Source organism: Mesoplodon bidens, assembly GCF_964165515.1.
Source record: "Mesoplodon bidens genome assembly, chromosome: 16".
In the NCBI taxonomy this organism is placed as follows: Eukaryota; Metazoa; Chordata; class Mammalia; order Artiodactyla; family Ziphiidae; genus Mesoplodon; species Mesoplodon bidens.
In genome coordinates this window covers 55,421,719-55,437,323 of record NC_138173.1, presented here as the reverse complement: position 1 = coordinate 55,437,323, position 15,605 = coordinate 55,421,719, and positions in this window count along the sequence as shown.

The following is a 15,605-nucleotide window of genomic DNA, read 5'->3' as shown; positions in this document are numbered from 1 at the left end:
GATTTGAATTTTAATAAATGATCAGACAACACAAGTATACAAATTAAAACGTCTATGGTAGACTTCCATTGGTGTCTCCTAAAGGCCATGCCTTACAGTTTCTAAGACTCTGTAGTTCTTTCACATATTGGTTTTGGGCTTGGCCATGTGGCTTGCTTTGGTTAATGGGACACATGCAAGTATGATACAGCAGAGTGCTTGATAAAGCACTTGAATGTTGGGCTTGTTTCTTGGACCATATGCTATGCTGTAAAGAAGCTTGGGCTGGTCTATCATATGATGAGAGGACTATGTGAAATGAGATCATGGAGGATAAAGGCCATCTTGGATGTTCTAGCCATAACTGAGCTCCCAGTTGAATGTAGTCTTATGAATGATTTAATTACAAAAGAACCATCCAGCTAATCCCAGTCAAATCACAGAGTCATGAGAAATAATTAATTATCATTGTTTGAAGCCAATAACTTTTGAGATGATTTGTTATTCAACAGAAAACAGAAACACTACCATTTAGATTATTTATTTATAATGCCTGTATTCAGCTATTTTTTTAATAGCTTCAGAAGAAGTATCCATTTAATGAAGCAATGGTTAAATTAAATATCCACCGTTGAGTTACAGTGCCTTCCAAAATCCAAACGGGTAGTTTTTATGCAAGCTATATGAGCACAGTCTAATAAATAGCTTCCAAAGAAGAAAGGATTTTATGAAGAACTATAACATTTAAAGGCTTCTAAGAGAGCTTTCAGTAGTTTGCAGCAATTTATTAAGTTATGTATTTAGTCATATATTTTAAAATTATGTAGCAGCTAATTATATTTGTGCTTATTCTCTATCATGGACCAAGTCACTCGTGATTTTCTTTCTTTCTTTCTTTCTTTCTTTCTTTCTTTCTTTCTTTCTTTCTTTCTTTCTTTCTTTCTTTTTTCTTTCTTTCCTTGGTGATATAGATAGGAATTTCTTTGGGAAAAAAAAAAACTAGAGAATTTTTTTTTCACCAAACTGAAATCGAGGCTGATTATTTGTTGACAGATTATTCTCTGTTTAAAAGATTTTGCCTCAAGATTCCTTAAAATTGTAATTCCTTCTGTTGTTTATATGAACTACTGTTGAATTGAAAAAAAGATATTAAACTTAATAGAAGTCCTTCTCCATTACATTATTCATTGTAAAAATCAATATATATTGTATATTTATATTGACCTAAAAAAGAAGCACATATCTGTGTATCTCATAAAATGTAAATAAATAGATGTAACATATAAAGGCAGTATAATTATAGTTTCAACAAACAAAATCAGAAAAGTTCTTTGGGTTTCAGTTGTTTGTAAATTAAGCAAATAGTTGCACCTCTTCAAAAAAGAAGGTAGATAAGAAATTGTCATCTGGGAAAGTGTTATAATAAAATTTAAATTTTCTATGCCTACCTTTTACAAGAATTTCAGTAAGGTATATTGTAACTTTCAATTGTATAATGCTTAACAATTTATACAGTTCTTTCCCAGATGCTTTCATTGACTGGTTGCTAAATGCCAAGCACTATGAAGATTCTAAGGTATCCAACTTAAACCCAACAGATATATTGACATGGTTCTCAGAGTGTGGTGGTCAATATCATTATAATGTGGAAAGGGACACAATGGGAGAAGTAACTGACTGTGAGAAGATTTCACAAGGTGGGCACTTGTTCCAAACCTGGGGTAACAAAAGTCTACCTGGGGAGATAATCAAGTATTTAAAAATCTAGAGATGGGAAAATATAGTACATGAAAAAAATAATAAAAGGGAGGGAAAATAATTCAAAATCATTAGTATAGAGCTTATAGCAGGAAAGTGGCAAGGGGTGAGAGTAGAGAGATTAGTTACCATGTAGATGAAAATTGGCTTTTTAAACCAAACTTAATCTCAGGAAATTTAGATTGTATACTAAGGAAATAGAGGAGGAGGACATAGGGAGCCACTGAAAAGTCTTAGAAGGAGGAAGGCATGATCAGATTGCATTTAGAAATATTACCCTGGCTTCCCAGAGATAATATACAGACAGGGGTAAGGTTGCTTGCAAGAAGCCCAGTTAGGATGCTACTGGGGGGATGCGGACAATAGAGGATTGAGGATGTAACTCAATATAACTATGATATTTACTCCTGTAAATAAGGTGCAGAGAGGTAGAATCGATAACACTTGGTGATGTAGTAAGATAGTGGATTAGGGAAGGGGAGATGTTGAGATCATCTCCCAAGGTTTATGGCTTGAGCAATACGATACTGTTTCCTGTTGTACATACTCTTTCCTGGGAAATAAGAATATAGGAGAAAAAATGAGTATTGGGTTAATATTAATAAATTTCTGTTGAAGGAGATTGATTTGTAGGTAATTCTTGCACAGATAAGAAGATTTAGAGTAAAGCATTGTATGAAAAATGAGGGGAGAGAGAAATGAGAGCAGAGAGAGAGAGGAGGAGAACAGGGGTATGTGGACAGCTCTTTTAAAAAATTGGCTCTAAAGGTGAAGAAGGAAATGAAAGGTGGAAGAGGAAGTGTGACTAAAAGAGAAATTAAGGTTAAGGTACCCTGAGCAGAAGAGAGAAACAAACTGAAGACAAAGGAAGGAAATAATTGGGAAGTGAAGCATCTGAGGATACAACAGGGAGCGGATTAGAGAGCCTGTTGTCTCACTGAGGTGTCTCTTTGCTGTCTCTCTGTCTATAACACACACACAATAATAATCACCATGATGTTATTAATTTGTGGATAGTATAATGAAGATGCACGGTTACATAACCTACAAAATGTCACTTACCTCATATATCTGAGGCTAAAACTCAATTCCTAGTCTCCTGAGAGCTGGATCCAGAGTTTATTCCCCTAGAGGCAGTGGGGACCATGACTGTTTAATTAGTAGCTAGCATACATTATTAAACTCTAGCTGACAAATTAGTCAATCCATTAAAATAATTAGTCACAAGTAATTCTGCAGCTCCATAGTCAAAACTGTGTTTTCTTTTGAATCTAAATTTAGTAAGATAATTTTTGTGTAATCTAGACTGGATGAGGTAGCCTGACTTGTTTGAAGTAAAGAAGCATTAGTGACATGTGTAATAATGGAATTTGCATCTCTTGATTCCAGCTGTGTACACTTCCAACTGCCTCTGTCATTTTTTAACTTTGGTCTATAATGACCCATTCATTAGCTGGTGTTCAAAAAATGAACACTTTGCCTTATAGTTTTAAGGTGGAATTCATTTATTTGAACAACTATGTGGATGAATGGCAGGAAAAAATATAACAAGAGAGAGAGAGAGACAATTATTTGACCTTATTTTTTTCTGTATAGAATTAACCCAGTAACTGTTGTTATTTCAAGGCTTATATTATCAAGCACAGCAGTTTTATTCTTGTATTTAACGTAGACTATTAGATGTTTGGCATTTTTTCTTATTTTGGATTCAAGTTACATAGGACATGCATTATTCATGGAGAGAAAATGTGGTAGTATGCACACGTGCATAAACATCATATGTAGGGTATTTTAAAATTAGAAATAGTATTTCACCTTATGCTTCAGGAAACATCCTCCTAAATCATACAATGACTAAAGCATTTGATAGATATTTATCAGTCTACGGTAGGATGCGGGCTGTGACAAGCTGTCTTTAGGAACGAGGGATTTGTGAAGATAAAGTTATACTGGGTTTGTTCTAGTACACTTCACTGTAAATGTACTTGCATTGTAACCTAACAGCGTAGATCTTGCACTTGTTGGAACAGTTTTAAATTTGATTTTCCCAACTCCTAACACATGATATATGAAACCATATATCCTGAATTTTTGTTGGGTAAATAAAATCCCCATGCTGTGACTATATGTGTTGATACCAACTTGTCTTCTTCAAACCTCTCCTGTATTCATTCTGATCCCGATTCTTCCCCACCCCTGAATTAGACTGCCCTACATTGATCACTACTGTCTATATAATGTCATATTCAATGACCGTTTCTCAGTCCTCATGAGAATGGACCCACCAGATGCATTTTGTAGTTTATCACTTTCTCCTTCTTCAAACCCTTTCTTCAAATTGCCTCCAGGGTTCCATTTTCTGGCCTCCTCTATACCTTACTAGGTTTTCTTTCTCAGCTGTATGATCTCTAGTCATTGGATTCCTCAGGGCTCAGTAAGGGGACTTTATTCTCTATCTATATTCATTTTGTAGGTGACCTTGTTTACAACTAAGGCCTTTCACTGTCTAAAGCTAATGGTTCTACATTTTCGATCTCTGGCATGGACTACTCACCTGCCATTTGAACTTGTATATTCACCCTCCCACTTGAATATCTAATAAGCATCACAAATTACCAGGTTCAAAACCAAAGTCTGAAGTCTCTTCTCCTGATCTGTCCCATCACAGACTATGGCAATCTGTTTTTTGGTTATGTCAAAACCCTCAGTCACCTTAGATTCCTTTCTTTCTGCCACACGTCACATCAAATCTGTCATCATATCGTGTCATTTTTGTCTTCGGCTATATCCACTATCAGTGCACTTCTCACCTTCCACCACCGATTCGCTCATCTAAGACCCACATTTCTTGACAGGATCCTTGTAGTTGCTTTCTAACTCTTTCGCCTGTATCCACCTTGGCTGCCCTACAGACTCCTTGCAACATAGCTTCCAGGGTGATTCTTTTAAAGTTCATGATTCCATATCTGTCCTCCACTCAAAATTTGCCAATGGCTTTCCGCTTCACTGCAGTGAAAAATTTAGAGATTTGGCTGTGATCCTCATGGCCCTACAAGATCTGACCTTTCTCCCCCGATCACTATTCCCATGACCTAACCTCCTATCAGTTCCCTGCTCTTCCACCACTTCTTTCAAGCCCACCCAGCTCCGTTCCAACCACTCCAATATCCTATGAGCTTTACAAATGTACCAAGCCTTCTCTCACTCCAGGGCTCGGGCACTTGCTACTTCTTCTTCCTGGGCTATTTTCTGCCTTATAAAACCTGGGCCACTCCCTGTCTTCTTCCAGGTACCTGTCACTTTATCTGAGAGACCTTCACTTGTCTCTCGGTGATAAATGGTACCCACGTTACCATACATCTATCTTTTTGTACTTACCACTATTTGACGGAATATTTGCTGGTTTATTGCCTATTGCTCTTAGACAATAACATATCTAAAATTTGGAATTGCATAATTTTATTTAGACAGGTAGAATAGTTATCTCCATGGAAGTGGGGACTTCATATGCTCAATACCCAACGATGGTGCCTGCTACATGGTGAGTTCTCAATAAATATTTGATGAATGGATAATTATATATGTATTCTTGCTTCCTGAATTGAACACATATTTTTCATAGATTTACAATCAGTCAGAACAAAACTCTCCAACACCTACTTACTATCGCTTCCTCTGTAAATCAGCTTCTTAGCTATCTGGCCTTGATTTCTGCATAGATGGTGCACAGGTGGAGAAGATGGGACTAGTAGGTACTGTCAATGAAGACTGATTCATAGAAATCTTAGTGTTGAACTATGAACACAAACAGACTTAACCCCTTGGTACCCAGGTTCTGAGCCATGATAATTGCACATATCATAGTAAAGGCACTGATCTGGCAAATTATGAATTATAACAGTGACTTGAGTTCTGTTAATTATAGTACTTTCTTTCCAGGAGTGAAATTTGTTTAATATAACAAAAATATAATCACTTAGAAATGTCTTCTCCCAGATTTCTACTTTTTAACCTACATGTTGAAGAATTCAGCAGTTTAAAAAAAAAAAATTGCTGGCAGGCAGTCCTACAGAGTGACAGGGCCCACGGTCTGGTCTGCCCTGGGTAACTTTCAATCACAGATATTCCAGGAACTAGTCCTGTGAATTTGATTGAGTTCTAACCTTTCTCCAGTTTAGTTTCCTTGGCTATAATATGGAAAGAAGAGTAGCATTCACTCCCTAGGGCTGCCCTGAGGATTAAATGAGGCGATTCATGAAAAGTTCTTAGGAAAATTCCAGAGAAAGTTCTTGCAGCTTCTCTTTCTATTATTATTGTTAGCATGACATTTACTGGTTTCAGTGTCCCTGAGCTAAATGTCCTACCTCTAGTGGGCTTAGTTTTCCAGGAGATTGCAGGGAGAGTTACAAATGCAGTCTATTGTTCTGAGAACAGTTATGGGGAAACTGAGATTATTGCCTGTGTTGGAGAATTAATGTTTGTCAAGTTCTTTTTGAATTCTAAGGGGAAGTTACGTTAAATCTTTGTGCAACCTTGGCTCAAAAGTGTGCAAGAATATTTTTTCCTCCACAAGAACAAAATAATTTTTAAAATGATTAAAATTAAAAAATCAATTTACAATGTTTTAAAAACTGGGACTCATATGTCTTTATATTATAACATTTTCCACCTGCAAACTAATGCTACAGAGCTTGCATCATGTGCTAATATTTCTGTAGGAAGGTGTTAATGTTTCCTAAGTAGCATATGGGCTCTTAGATCTGATATATGAGAATGACTTGTGCAGCAATTTTCTGAAAGATGTTAAAGGATTTGTTACAAGAGAAACAGAATTTCTAGAACACAAAAATCAAAATACCACCTTGAACATCATAATGACACTTTGTAGGTACATATCACCTTTCTCAAAATGCTTCACACCTATTTTCTCATTTAAATAACATTTCTGTACATTAGTAAAGGGCATGTATTAGACTTCTCTTCAATACTTCCTAATATATTATTAGGAAGTTAACTACTGTGTTTCAGTTTGTAACACTGAGTTCCTTTTGATTGAGTTTACTTATTCAATATTTTAATATTTGTATTATTTTACTGAAAGTGAGAAGATTGCCAACTGTAGCATTATCTTCAAATATAGGAAATAGCAAATATTGAAAACACCCTGGTTAATTCAGGTCCTGCCATATATGCTAAAGATAAGGAGCTATTAGCACCAAAAATATTCAGAATATTCCATTGTTCTATCTGGAAAAATAATTTACCTTGACTATAGGTGAGAGTATTGCATTTGACAATCTAACTGCAATGTACATCACTTGAACCCTGGGTGTTGTCACACAGTACAAATTTTCCAGCGCTCTATTCAGTCTTCCATGGTCTACTTCTGGACCAGTTCAAAGGAACATCCCTTCTGAAATTGATGGGAGAACTTCTCAATTTTCTCTGTTCCTAACCACAAGAAACCCCCATATTCTCTCTGTCTCTCTCTCTCTCTCTCTCTCTCTCGCAGTCCAAGCTCAGCTGCCAACAAATACATCTCAGTCTCTTCCTGGTCTGGCATCATAGTTCCAGTTAGACTCTCAAAACTTATATCCTTAGATGTGAATCCAAGATAAGTCCCTCTTGTTCCCTTAGCCCTTAGGGGGAAAACAGTACTCTCTAAATGTGTTTTTTTGGGGTTATCTCTGATTACTACACTTGGAAAAAAATGGATGAGCATTTTTTCAGTTGTGATGGGGAGAGAGGAAAGAGTTAAACTATGAAATTATTTACAGTAGTAAAGGTAAATATTTTAATGAAAAAATACTCCCTATTTTAACACTAATCCCCTTTTAGAAATAAGTCAAAAATTAGAGGGATAATTTATTTCCCCCAAATTACCATATGGAGCATATAGCAATGTTTTTCACCACAAGATGTTGGACAAGTGCTGGCAATTGCGTTTTCAGTGATGCAGGAATAGAGGGATTGTCCTATGTGGACAGCTGAATGAATTGGCAACTAAAACTGAAAAAAAAAAGCAAGAATTAGGACTGAAAAATTAAAACTATATGGTGAATTGATGTGCAAATTTGAGGTAAGAGCTAACTTTTAGAGGAGGTTGACTAGAATGGCAAGTGACTGGTTATGTATATGGAGGAGGTTCAGCTCAAGTTACCTGCATTTCATGGATTCCCAGGGTTGATTTCGTGTCATAGCAGGTTTGGCAACTGTTTCCTTTCTTTATCCAAACTCCATGTGTTTACCTCCTAAGGTGATGCATTAAGTCACAGTCAAGTTTATGAGACAAAAGATAAGAATCTCCAAACTAGCTCCCTGGTTGATGCTTTGAAAAGCAGACAGTTTGATGCAGTTCAAAGAACAATTTTTGTACTCTGTATCAAACAGTGTACTAGACAATGATACAAAGATAAAGACATGACTTCTGCCACTGAAGACATTGATCTATAGGTGAGACAGAACAGTCAACTGTGGAATTGTCCCTAACAGATTTGCAAAAAAAATATTACAGGAAACAGTACTGTGTTTGAAATCCAAGCTGGGTTATTCTCTAAGAATGGTGTCCTCTGGGGCTGTGCAATGCAGAGGGCTTTGGCGATAATCAATTTTCAACAATTGCTTTAATCTAAGTTTCTAAATATTTGAGGCAAAATTATTTCTACCATCCCCCTTTTTAGTTATAAAGACTTATTCTGGTAGGAATGGGGATGAGGATAATGGCCCTAGTGAAAATGGACTGACTTGTAGTTATTGCGATTTCAGTTAAAATTCGTAGAGATTAAAAATACAGCTGTGGGCTTCCCTGGTGGCGCAGTGGTTGAGAGTCCGCCTGCCGATGCAGGGGACATGGGTTCGTGCCCCGGTCCGGGAGGATCCCACATGCCGCGGAGTGGCTGGGCCCGTGAGCCATGGCCACTGAGCATGCACGTCCGGAGCCTGTGCTCCACAATGGGAGAGGCCACAACAGTGAGAGGCCCACGTACCGCAAAAAAAAAAAAAAAAAAAAAATCTGTGAAAATCCTGTAGCAATAGTCAATTAATCCCATTAAACAAAGATGGATGGAAGAATATGCTTTCCTTGGGAGAAAAAGTGTAATTCAAAAAGAATTATATCTGATAGAATTTTGTCTTAGATTGTTGTTTATGTTTTGCTCTTTGCAAATCAAATGGAATGGTCTCCCATATGAATTAGCTTAAACATGTGTTTAGTAAGTACTAACTTCAAAATAATTGGTCACTAGATTGGATTCATCTGATGCTGGGTGAATACAGTCATGTATATATATAGACTGGGAGTACTGCTTATTTCTCTCATTTAATAATCATATATTAATACAAAGTAGCTTGCTTCATTACTTATTTTATTTTATTGAAAAATTCCCAAGGAGTTGCACTATGTATACCTTTCTCTCTTTAATTTTTGATTTGTTCATATATTTTTTCTGGTTATTTTACTTTCTGTCAAATCTCAGGCTCAGAAGTTAATATCTAAACACTTTAAGAATATAATAAGATATGATTGCTGTGATGTCATATTTAAATTATGATAAACTAAATAACAGTAAGGCATTGTAAAATTGACAATTGTGAGTTTATATTTAGGAGGTAAAATACTTTAGATAAGAGGAAAATAATTTCACATAGGAGAAAAATAAAGGGACCAATGTAGGTATACCGCTTAGCGATCGGGTTGGCTACAAAGAACAGAAAACTCTACTATGAATCTTTAAAACATAGTAGTTTATTTTTTATCACATTATAAGCAGTCTGAAGGTATGCTGTTGTGATAAATATGGGAACTTTAGTTACTGAAACATAATGAAAATAATTCAAATTTAGATGTAAATGATTTCCCCTGATTCACTAATTAGGGATACAATTGTTATATAACATTTATTATTATTATTATTTACATAACCAAGGCTTCATTACCTTTTTAAAAAATAAATTCAAGTTTTTTTCTTGACACCTCCTGCTTCTTCCCTGAATTATCCATAGTCTCTGGATCTCACTCTACCAAGTGGCTCAGTCCTACTTCTGGAAGATCTGCTCAGTTGTCCAGTTTTAAGCATTTGTTATTATTGCATAGTATACCAGTTGGTGATCTTGTGGAAAATGCTTGTACACTTATAGAATGAGTCTGTAGTTAGTCTAGGTCCTGGCTTGGTCACAGTGACCTCTGGTTTCAAGTTTCAGTCTATGTGGTTCAAATTTACATGCTCATCAGTTTTGCAAAAGTCTGAAAGGAAATTAATCAAGAGAAGATTGAGAAAACCAGCAATAATATGATGGTGTTAGTAAGAATGGAGAACAGACAAAATCAAAGGCTTTTTTTGTTGGTAGAATCAACAAGAAGACTTGGCATTTTCTTGGGAATGTTGGGTAAAAAATGAAAGATGACTTCAGCATTTCTGTCTTGAGGAATTGGGTGGGTGAAGGTATTGTTTACAGAGGTAAGAAAAACTAGAAGAAGAGCAGATATGGAGCAGGAGAGAATGCGTTTACTTTGAAACATACTGAGTTTTAATTGCTTCCGAACAATCTAAACACACAGAGCGATTAGTTGATATCTGGATATATAGTTCTGAAGGTTAGGTGAGAAACACTAGACTAAAATTCAGGCTTTGTCATAAATGTATATACATTATTTATTCCATAGGTATAGTTTTTAAAACGTTAGAAATTCACCTTTCTGGAATTAAATGCCTTTAATGTACTGATCTCTTGTCACTGAAAGGATTCAAGCAGAAGTTGAATGATTTTTGGTCATCGTTATAGTAAATGGACTCATTGGGCAACTTCAAATTCTCTAATTTTCTTCCCACAATCTTTCTTAATTATGTAAAAATTGGGAAATTTCAAATACTGGTAGATATAAACGTTTTCACCACAAAAGTCAGTACTTATGTAATTCAGTAAAGGTCTTGTTCAAAGACCACGAAGAGAGCGCTTATGCTACCACCAGAGACAAGGCTCAGATCACATGCAATGTTTAACTGCTTAGAGAGATGACAGATGAGAAAAATATTGTCAACGAAGTAGCAGAGTAGGAGGTGCAAAACGAAAAATTCAGGGAAGGTGAGAGTCAGACAGATTTTTGTTCAAATCCTGGTCATGCAATTTATCTGCTACTTAATGCCAGACTACATATGTAATCTTTAAATGTTCTCCTGTTAGATCAGGGAATTGAAATCTACTAGTTGTGATGATGAAATATAATATCTATAACATACTTAGCATGGTGACTTTCATATATGTGGAGCCTAGTAATATAAAGTGGTTACTACTATCAGCAGTTTGCAGATTATGACTTAGATTAAACAAATTTTAAAAATTTGTACAAAATCTGCATTTTGAATAAACTCTGTAAGTGCAGGAAGTAAATTAAAAAATATATCTATATGTTTAGCTGAAAGTAAAGTATGAACATGTGGAAACAATAAAAAGTTTTACTAAAATTTTATGGTTGCTCGACACTGAAGCATTTAAAGAAAACCTGCATTCACTCGATTATTTTTTTTTCCTTGCTATGATTTGCATAAGTGATGAGAAATTCAATTTTGGACACCATTTGGAGTAAAAATAACTGGATTGGGTTTATGGTTAAACACAGAACATTTAATTACCTATATTCCCTGAACTGGAACTAATCTTAAGATACAGTGCTCACTTTTAAGCTAGTTAAGGAAGGACGGAAGCCATGCACAATGTCATATTTTCTGTTATTAAGGTGCCCTGATAGCAAATCATTGAAAGTCAGGAAAGATGGGGAAAATCAGTGTCCTTTAGTGCATCTTCCCTTAGTGGAAAGATGGAGGGTAAAGTTCTGAGAAGAGGAGGACATGCCTGGTGATCATAGCACAGGCTCCCAGACCAAAGTCTCCTGATTTCAACTCCTTCTTCCCTTTCACAAACCTGTACTCCTTCTATAAACTGCCAGGCAGTCTACACCACAGCAAAATTCTGTCATAAACCCACATGACAGAGAGCCCCTATGGATTCTTAAGCTTGAGAAAGCATGCTGGGAAAAGCTGTGTTGGATAAAACTATATTGCCTTCTTTTGGATCTAGACTAATTATTCAATGAGTCCATTATGATGAGTGCGTTATGTCCATCCAAACTGATCCATGCAGCTTACTGGGGCTGTAGTTACAAGGCTATGGCTTGGCTTGTCATGATTAGATCTGTTCTGTTTACTTTGAATTTCCCCAGGTCTGAAGCTTGTTCTAGTTATAAGTGTTCAGTTGTAAGTGATATACCTCTGCACCTGAAATTCATTTAAATTCTCAGCTGCCCATGGGGTTACAACTCAGTCTCTGCATTGTTTTGAAATGACCAGCTCCAGGACGCCAGGCCATCGAGATAGCTGGTGAGTAGTAGCTGATTATCTCGCAAATGTTCCAGCCAGACACTTCCCAGCTTCAGGGCAGGAAATGGTATTTAAAAATGGAGATCTTACTTCCAGATACAGATACCCTAGCAGATACAGAATCTTAGATATTCAAGAAAGAGCATGATCTAAAAAATATTTTTATGGGAACCATGCACACAAACAATGAAGTATTCCAGCCAGCAAACACTCATTTTCAAGTTTTTCAAATACATGTTAAAACCTATGAAAAACTGCCAACTATTTTTCAGTTGCATCTGGGGTGGAAGGTAGGGAGTTAGTCTACTTCTACTTTATTTCTCTATCCCATATAAATGTGGATATTCTCCAAGATTGTATATTAATTTCTTGTTTCTCTCTAACAAGAGTATCTTAAATTACATGGATCCTAGAACAATAACATGGACAGTGCTTGGACAGCATTGCTTTAGATAATAGGAAGACATTTCACTCCAGGGAGAGACATTTTCATATGTCTAGCCACATTAAAAAAGTAAAAAAAGAAAATCAGGTGAAGTTAATTTAATGATATAGTTAATTTAACCCAATAATATTCAATGTATTATCATGTCAACATGTAATTACTTTGGAAAATTTCAATACTTCACTTTTTTGGTACCAAGTCTTCAAAATCTGATGTGTATTTCACACCTTAAACATTTAAATTAGGATGCTAAACTTTTAGCATTTAAAGTGGAATGAAGTCCTGCCTTCCTAATCATTATGTTTAACAAGCAACAACACAAAATTTGCATTGCTTCAGCTTTGACATTTCCATTAACTGAAGAGAAGTATCAACAATTTAATTTCCAGTCACACTAGCCACATTTCAAATGCCCTGGAGCCACAGATGGCTGGTGGCTACTGTATTGGAAAGCTCACATTTATAAGATAAAACTGAAACTCTGTTCTATGAGTTATGGAAAATGGCTCCTGCTGCCACCTCTTCCAACACACCTTCCAGCCATCGCAAACCTTTTTCCATCGCCCAGATGTACCGCGGTGTACTCATGCCTCCATGTCTGAATATTCTTGTCTCATATTTTTACAAGTCTATTCACTCTCATATATTTGGCTCTTATATTAAGTCTCTCATGACAACCCTTTTTATTCTGCTGCTGTCCCAGCCCAAATACGAACACAATTCTTCCCCTCTTCTCCCACGGAAATGCGCTGTTGCTGAGTACCTGCAATGGGCATGTATGAGCCTCTTTCACATGTGTTTCCTCATATTAACCTGTCACTACAGGGAAAATTGAAACTCAGAGAAGTATTTTGTTCACAGTGATTTGTCTAGAAACTAGGGAAGGAAACAGAAGTCGTTAGCCAGGAATTACCAACATGTTCTGAACATCAAGTGTACAAATCCATCTACATTTGTATATGCCTTCTCTTTTATCTTCTGTGACATTGGAGGAAATAAATCTCCAATATAAATGGTGGCTTGTATTATTACCTTGTAAAATAGTACTATTATGTTACTTTCATAAGTGTTTTAGATAATATCACTTTTCTTATGATCAAGGACTGTGCTTCTAACTACAGCTTTGCTATCATCTAAGACATAGAAGAAACATTTAGCAGTTGTCTAATCCACAATTTTCTCCTATCAACCTTCTCCACCTTCTATTTTGTTTTTGGCTCCAGAACATTTTGTTCAAACATAATGCTAAAGATATAAAAGCTAAAGGCATAAAAGAGTAAGAAGAAGGAAAAGAGTAAAAAGCAGCAGAATATATTGTCTAAGATCATTAAGCATACCACTAGCAGAACAAGGACAAAAACATGGACTTTTTAGTTCTTGGTTTGGTGCCCTTTCCATTTTGTTGTAGCTTTTGCTCCCAAAGCCTTTACTTCATGAAGAAGTAAACTGTTTGTTTCCCTTAAACTTCAATGAGTAGAAAGATTTGTGAAATTTCATCAAAAAAGCTAAGACACAGCCCAAGAGTTATAAAAATCAAGTATTTGGCGCTTGGTACTGATGTTTTCAAACTGTAGGTAATTTAAATTTCTGCAACCATCAGGATACAATTACGTATTCAGCAGGGGTTAAAGAGGTAATATTTCTTTTATTACTATATTCCTTTGGCATCCAAGGTGTTCGTGTAATTATTTTCAAGAGTTAAAACTTAAATCTTATTTCTTTCTAATGCCTATAAAGTATTTCTCTTCATGTCTCTCTGTAACTTGTGTAGGAAAAGCAAGTGAAAATGATTAACTTGGTGAGTAAAGTACTTTCAGGATGTCCACTTGTTAAAACATTTCCCAACTATCAGTACTTAAAATTAAGTTTTAAGTGAATGAATTAGAAAGCGTTCATGTATCGAAATAAATAGCAAGATCTTCTAACCAAACATTTTTTTCTTTTATTGCAAAAGCATATAAAATCTCATATATATATATATATATATATATATATATATATATATATATTTTTTTTTCCTTCGGTACGCAGGCCTCTCACTGCTGTGGCCTCTCCCGTTGCGGAGCACAGGCTCCGGACGTGCAGGCTCAGCGGCCATGGCTCCTGGGCCCAGCCGCTCCATGGCATGTGGGATTTCCCCGGACTGGGGCACGAACCTGTGTCCCCTGCATCGGCAGGCAAACTCTCAACCACTGCACCACCAGGGAAGCCCTCTTTATATTTTTAAAACAGGTTTTAAAAATTTTTTATTGGAGTATAGTTGATTTACAATGTTGTGTTAGTTTCAGGTATACAGCAAAGTGAATCAATTATACATATACATATACTCTTCTTTAGATTGTTTTCCCATATAGACCATTACAGAGTATTGAGTAGAGTTCCCTGTGCTATACAATAGATCTTCATTAGTTACCTGTTTTATACATAATATTGTGTATATGTCAATCCTGATCTTCGAATTTATCCCTACCCCCACTTACCCCCTGATAACCATGTTTTTTTTTTCTACACCTGTAACTCTATTTCTGTTTTGTAGATAAGTACCCTTTTTTAGATTCCACATATAAGTGATATTATATGATATTTGTCTTTCTCTGTCTGACTTACTTCACTAAGTATGACAATCTCTAGGTCTATCCATGTGGCTGCAAATGGCATTATTTCAGTCTTTTTTATGGCTGAGTAATATTCCATTGTAGGTGTGTACCACATTTTCTTTATCCATTCCTCTGTCAATGGACATTTAGGTTGTTTCCATGTCTTGGCTATTGTAAATAGTGCTGCAATGAACATTAGGGTGCTTGTGTCTTTTCAAATTATGTTTTTCTCCAGCATTTTTTTTTATCAGAGTGGAGTGTGTATTCTGCTTAAAGTCAATGAATAAAAGAATGGAGACCATGTCAGATTGTCCATAAAAACATTTTCAGAATTTTCTACATCATAAAGAGTATGGTCCTGCATATGGACTTATAATAACCAAAAGGGCCTTAAAATACATCTAAGAGATTATCTTGATTATTAATCTGTAAACCATATATACTATTTTATAT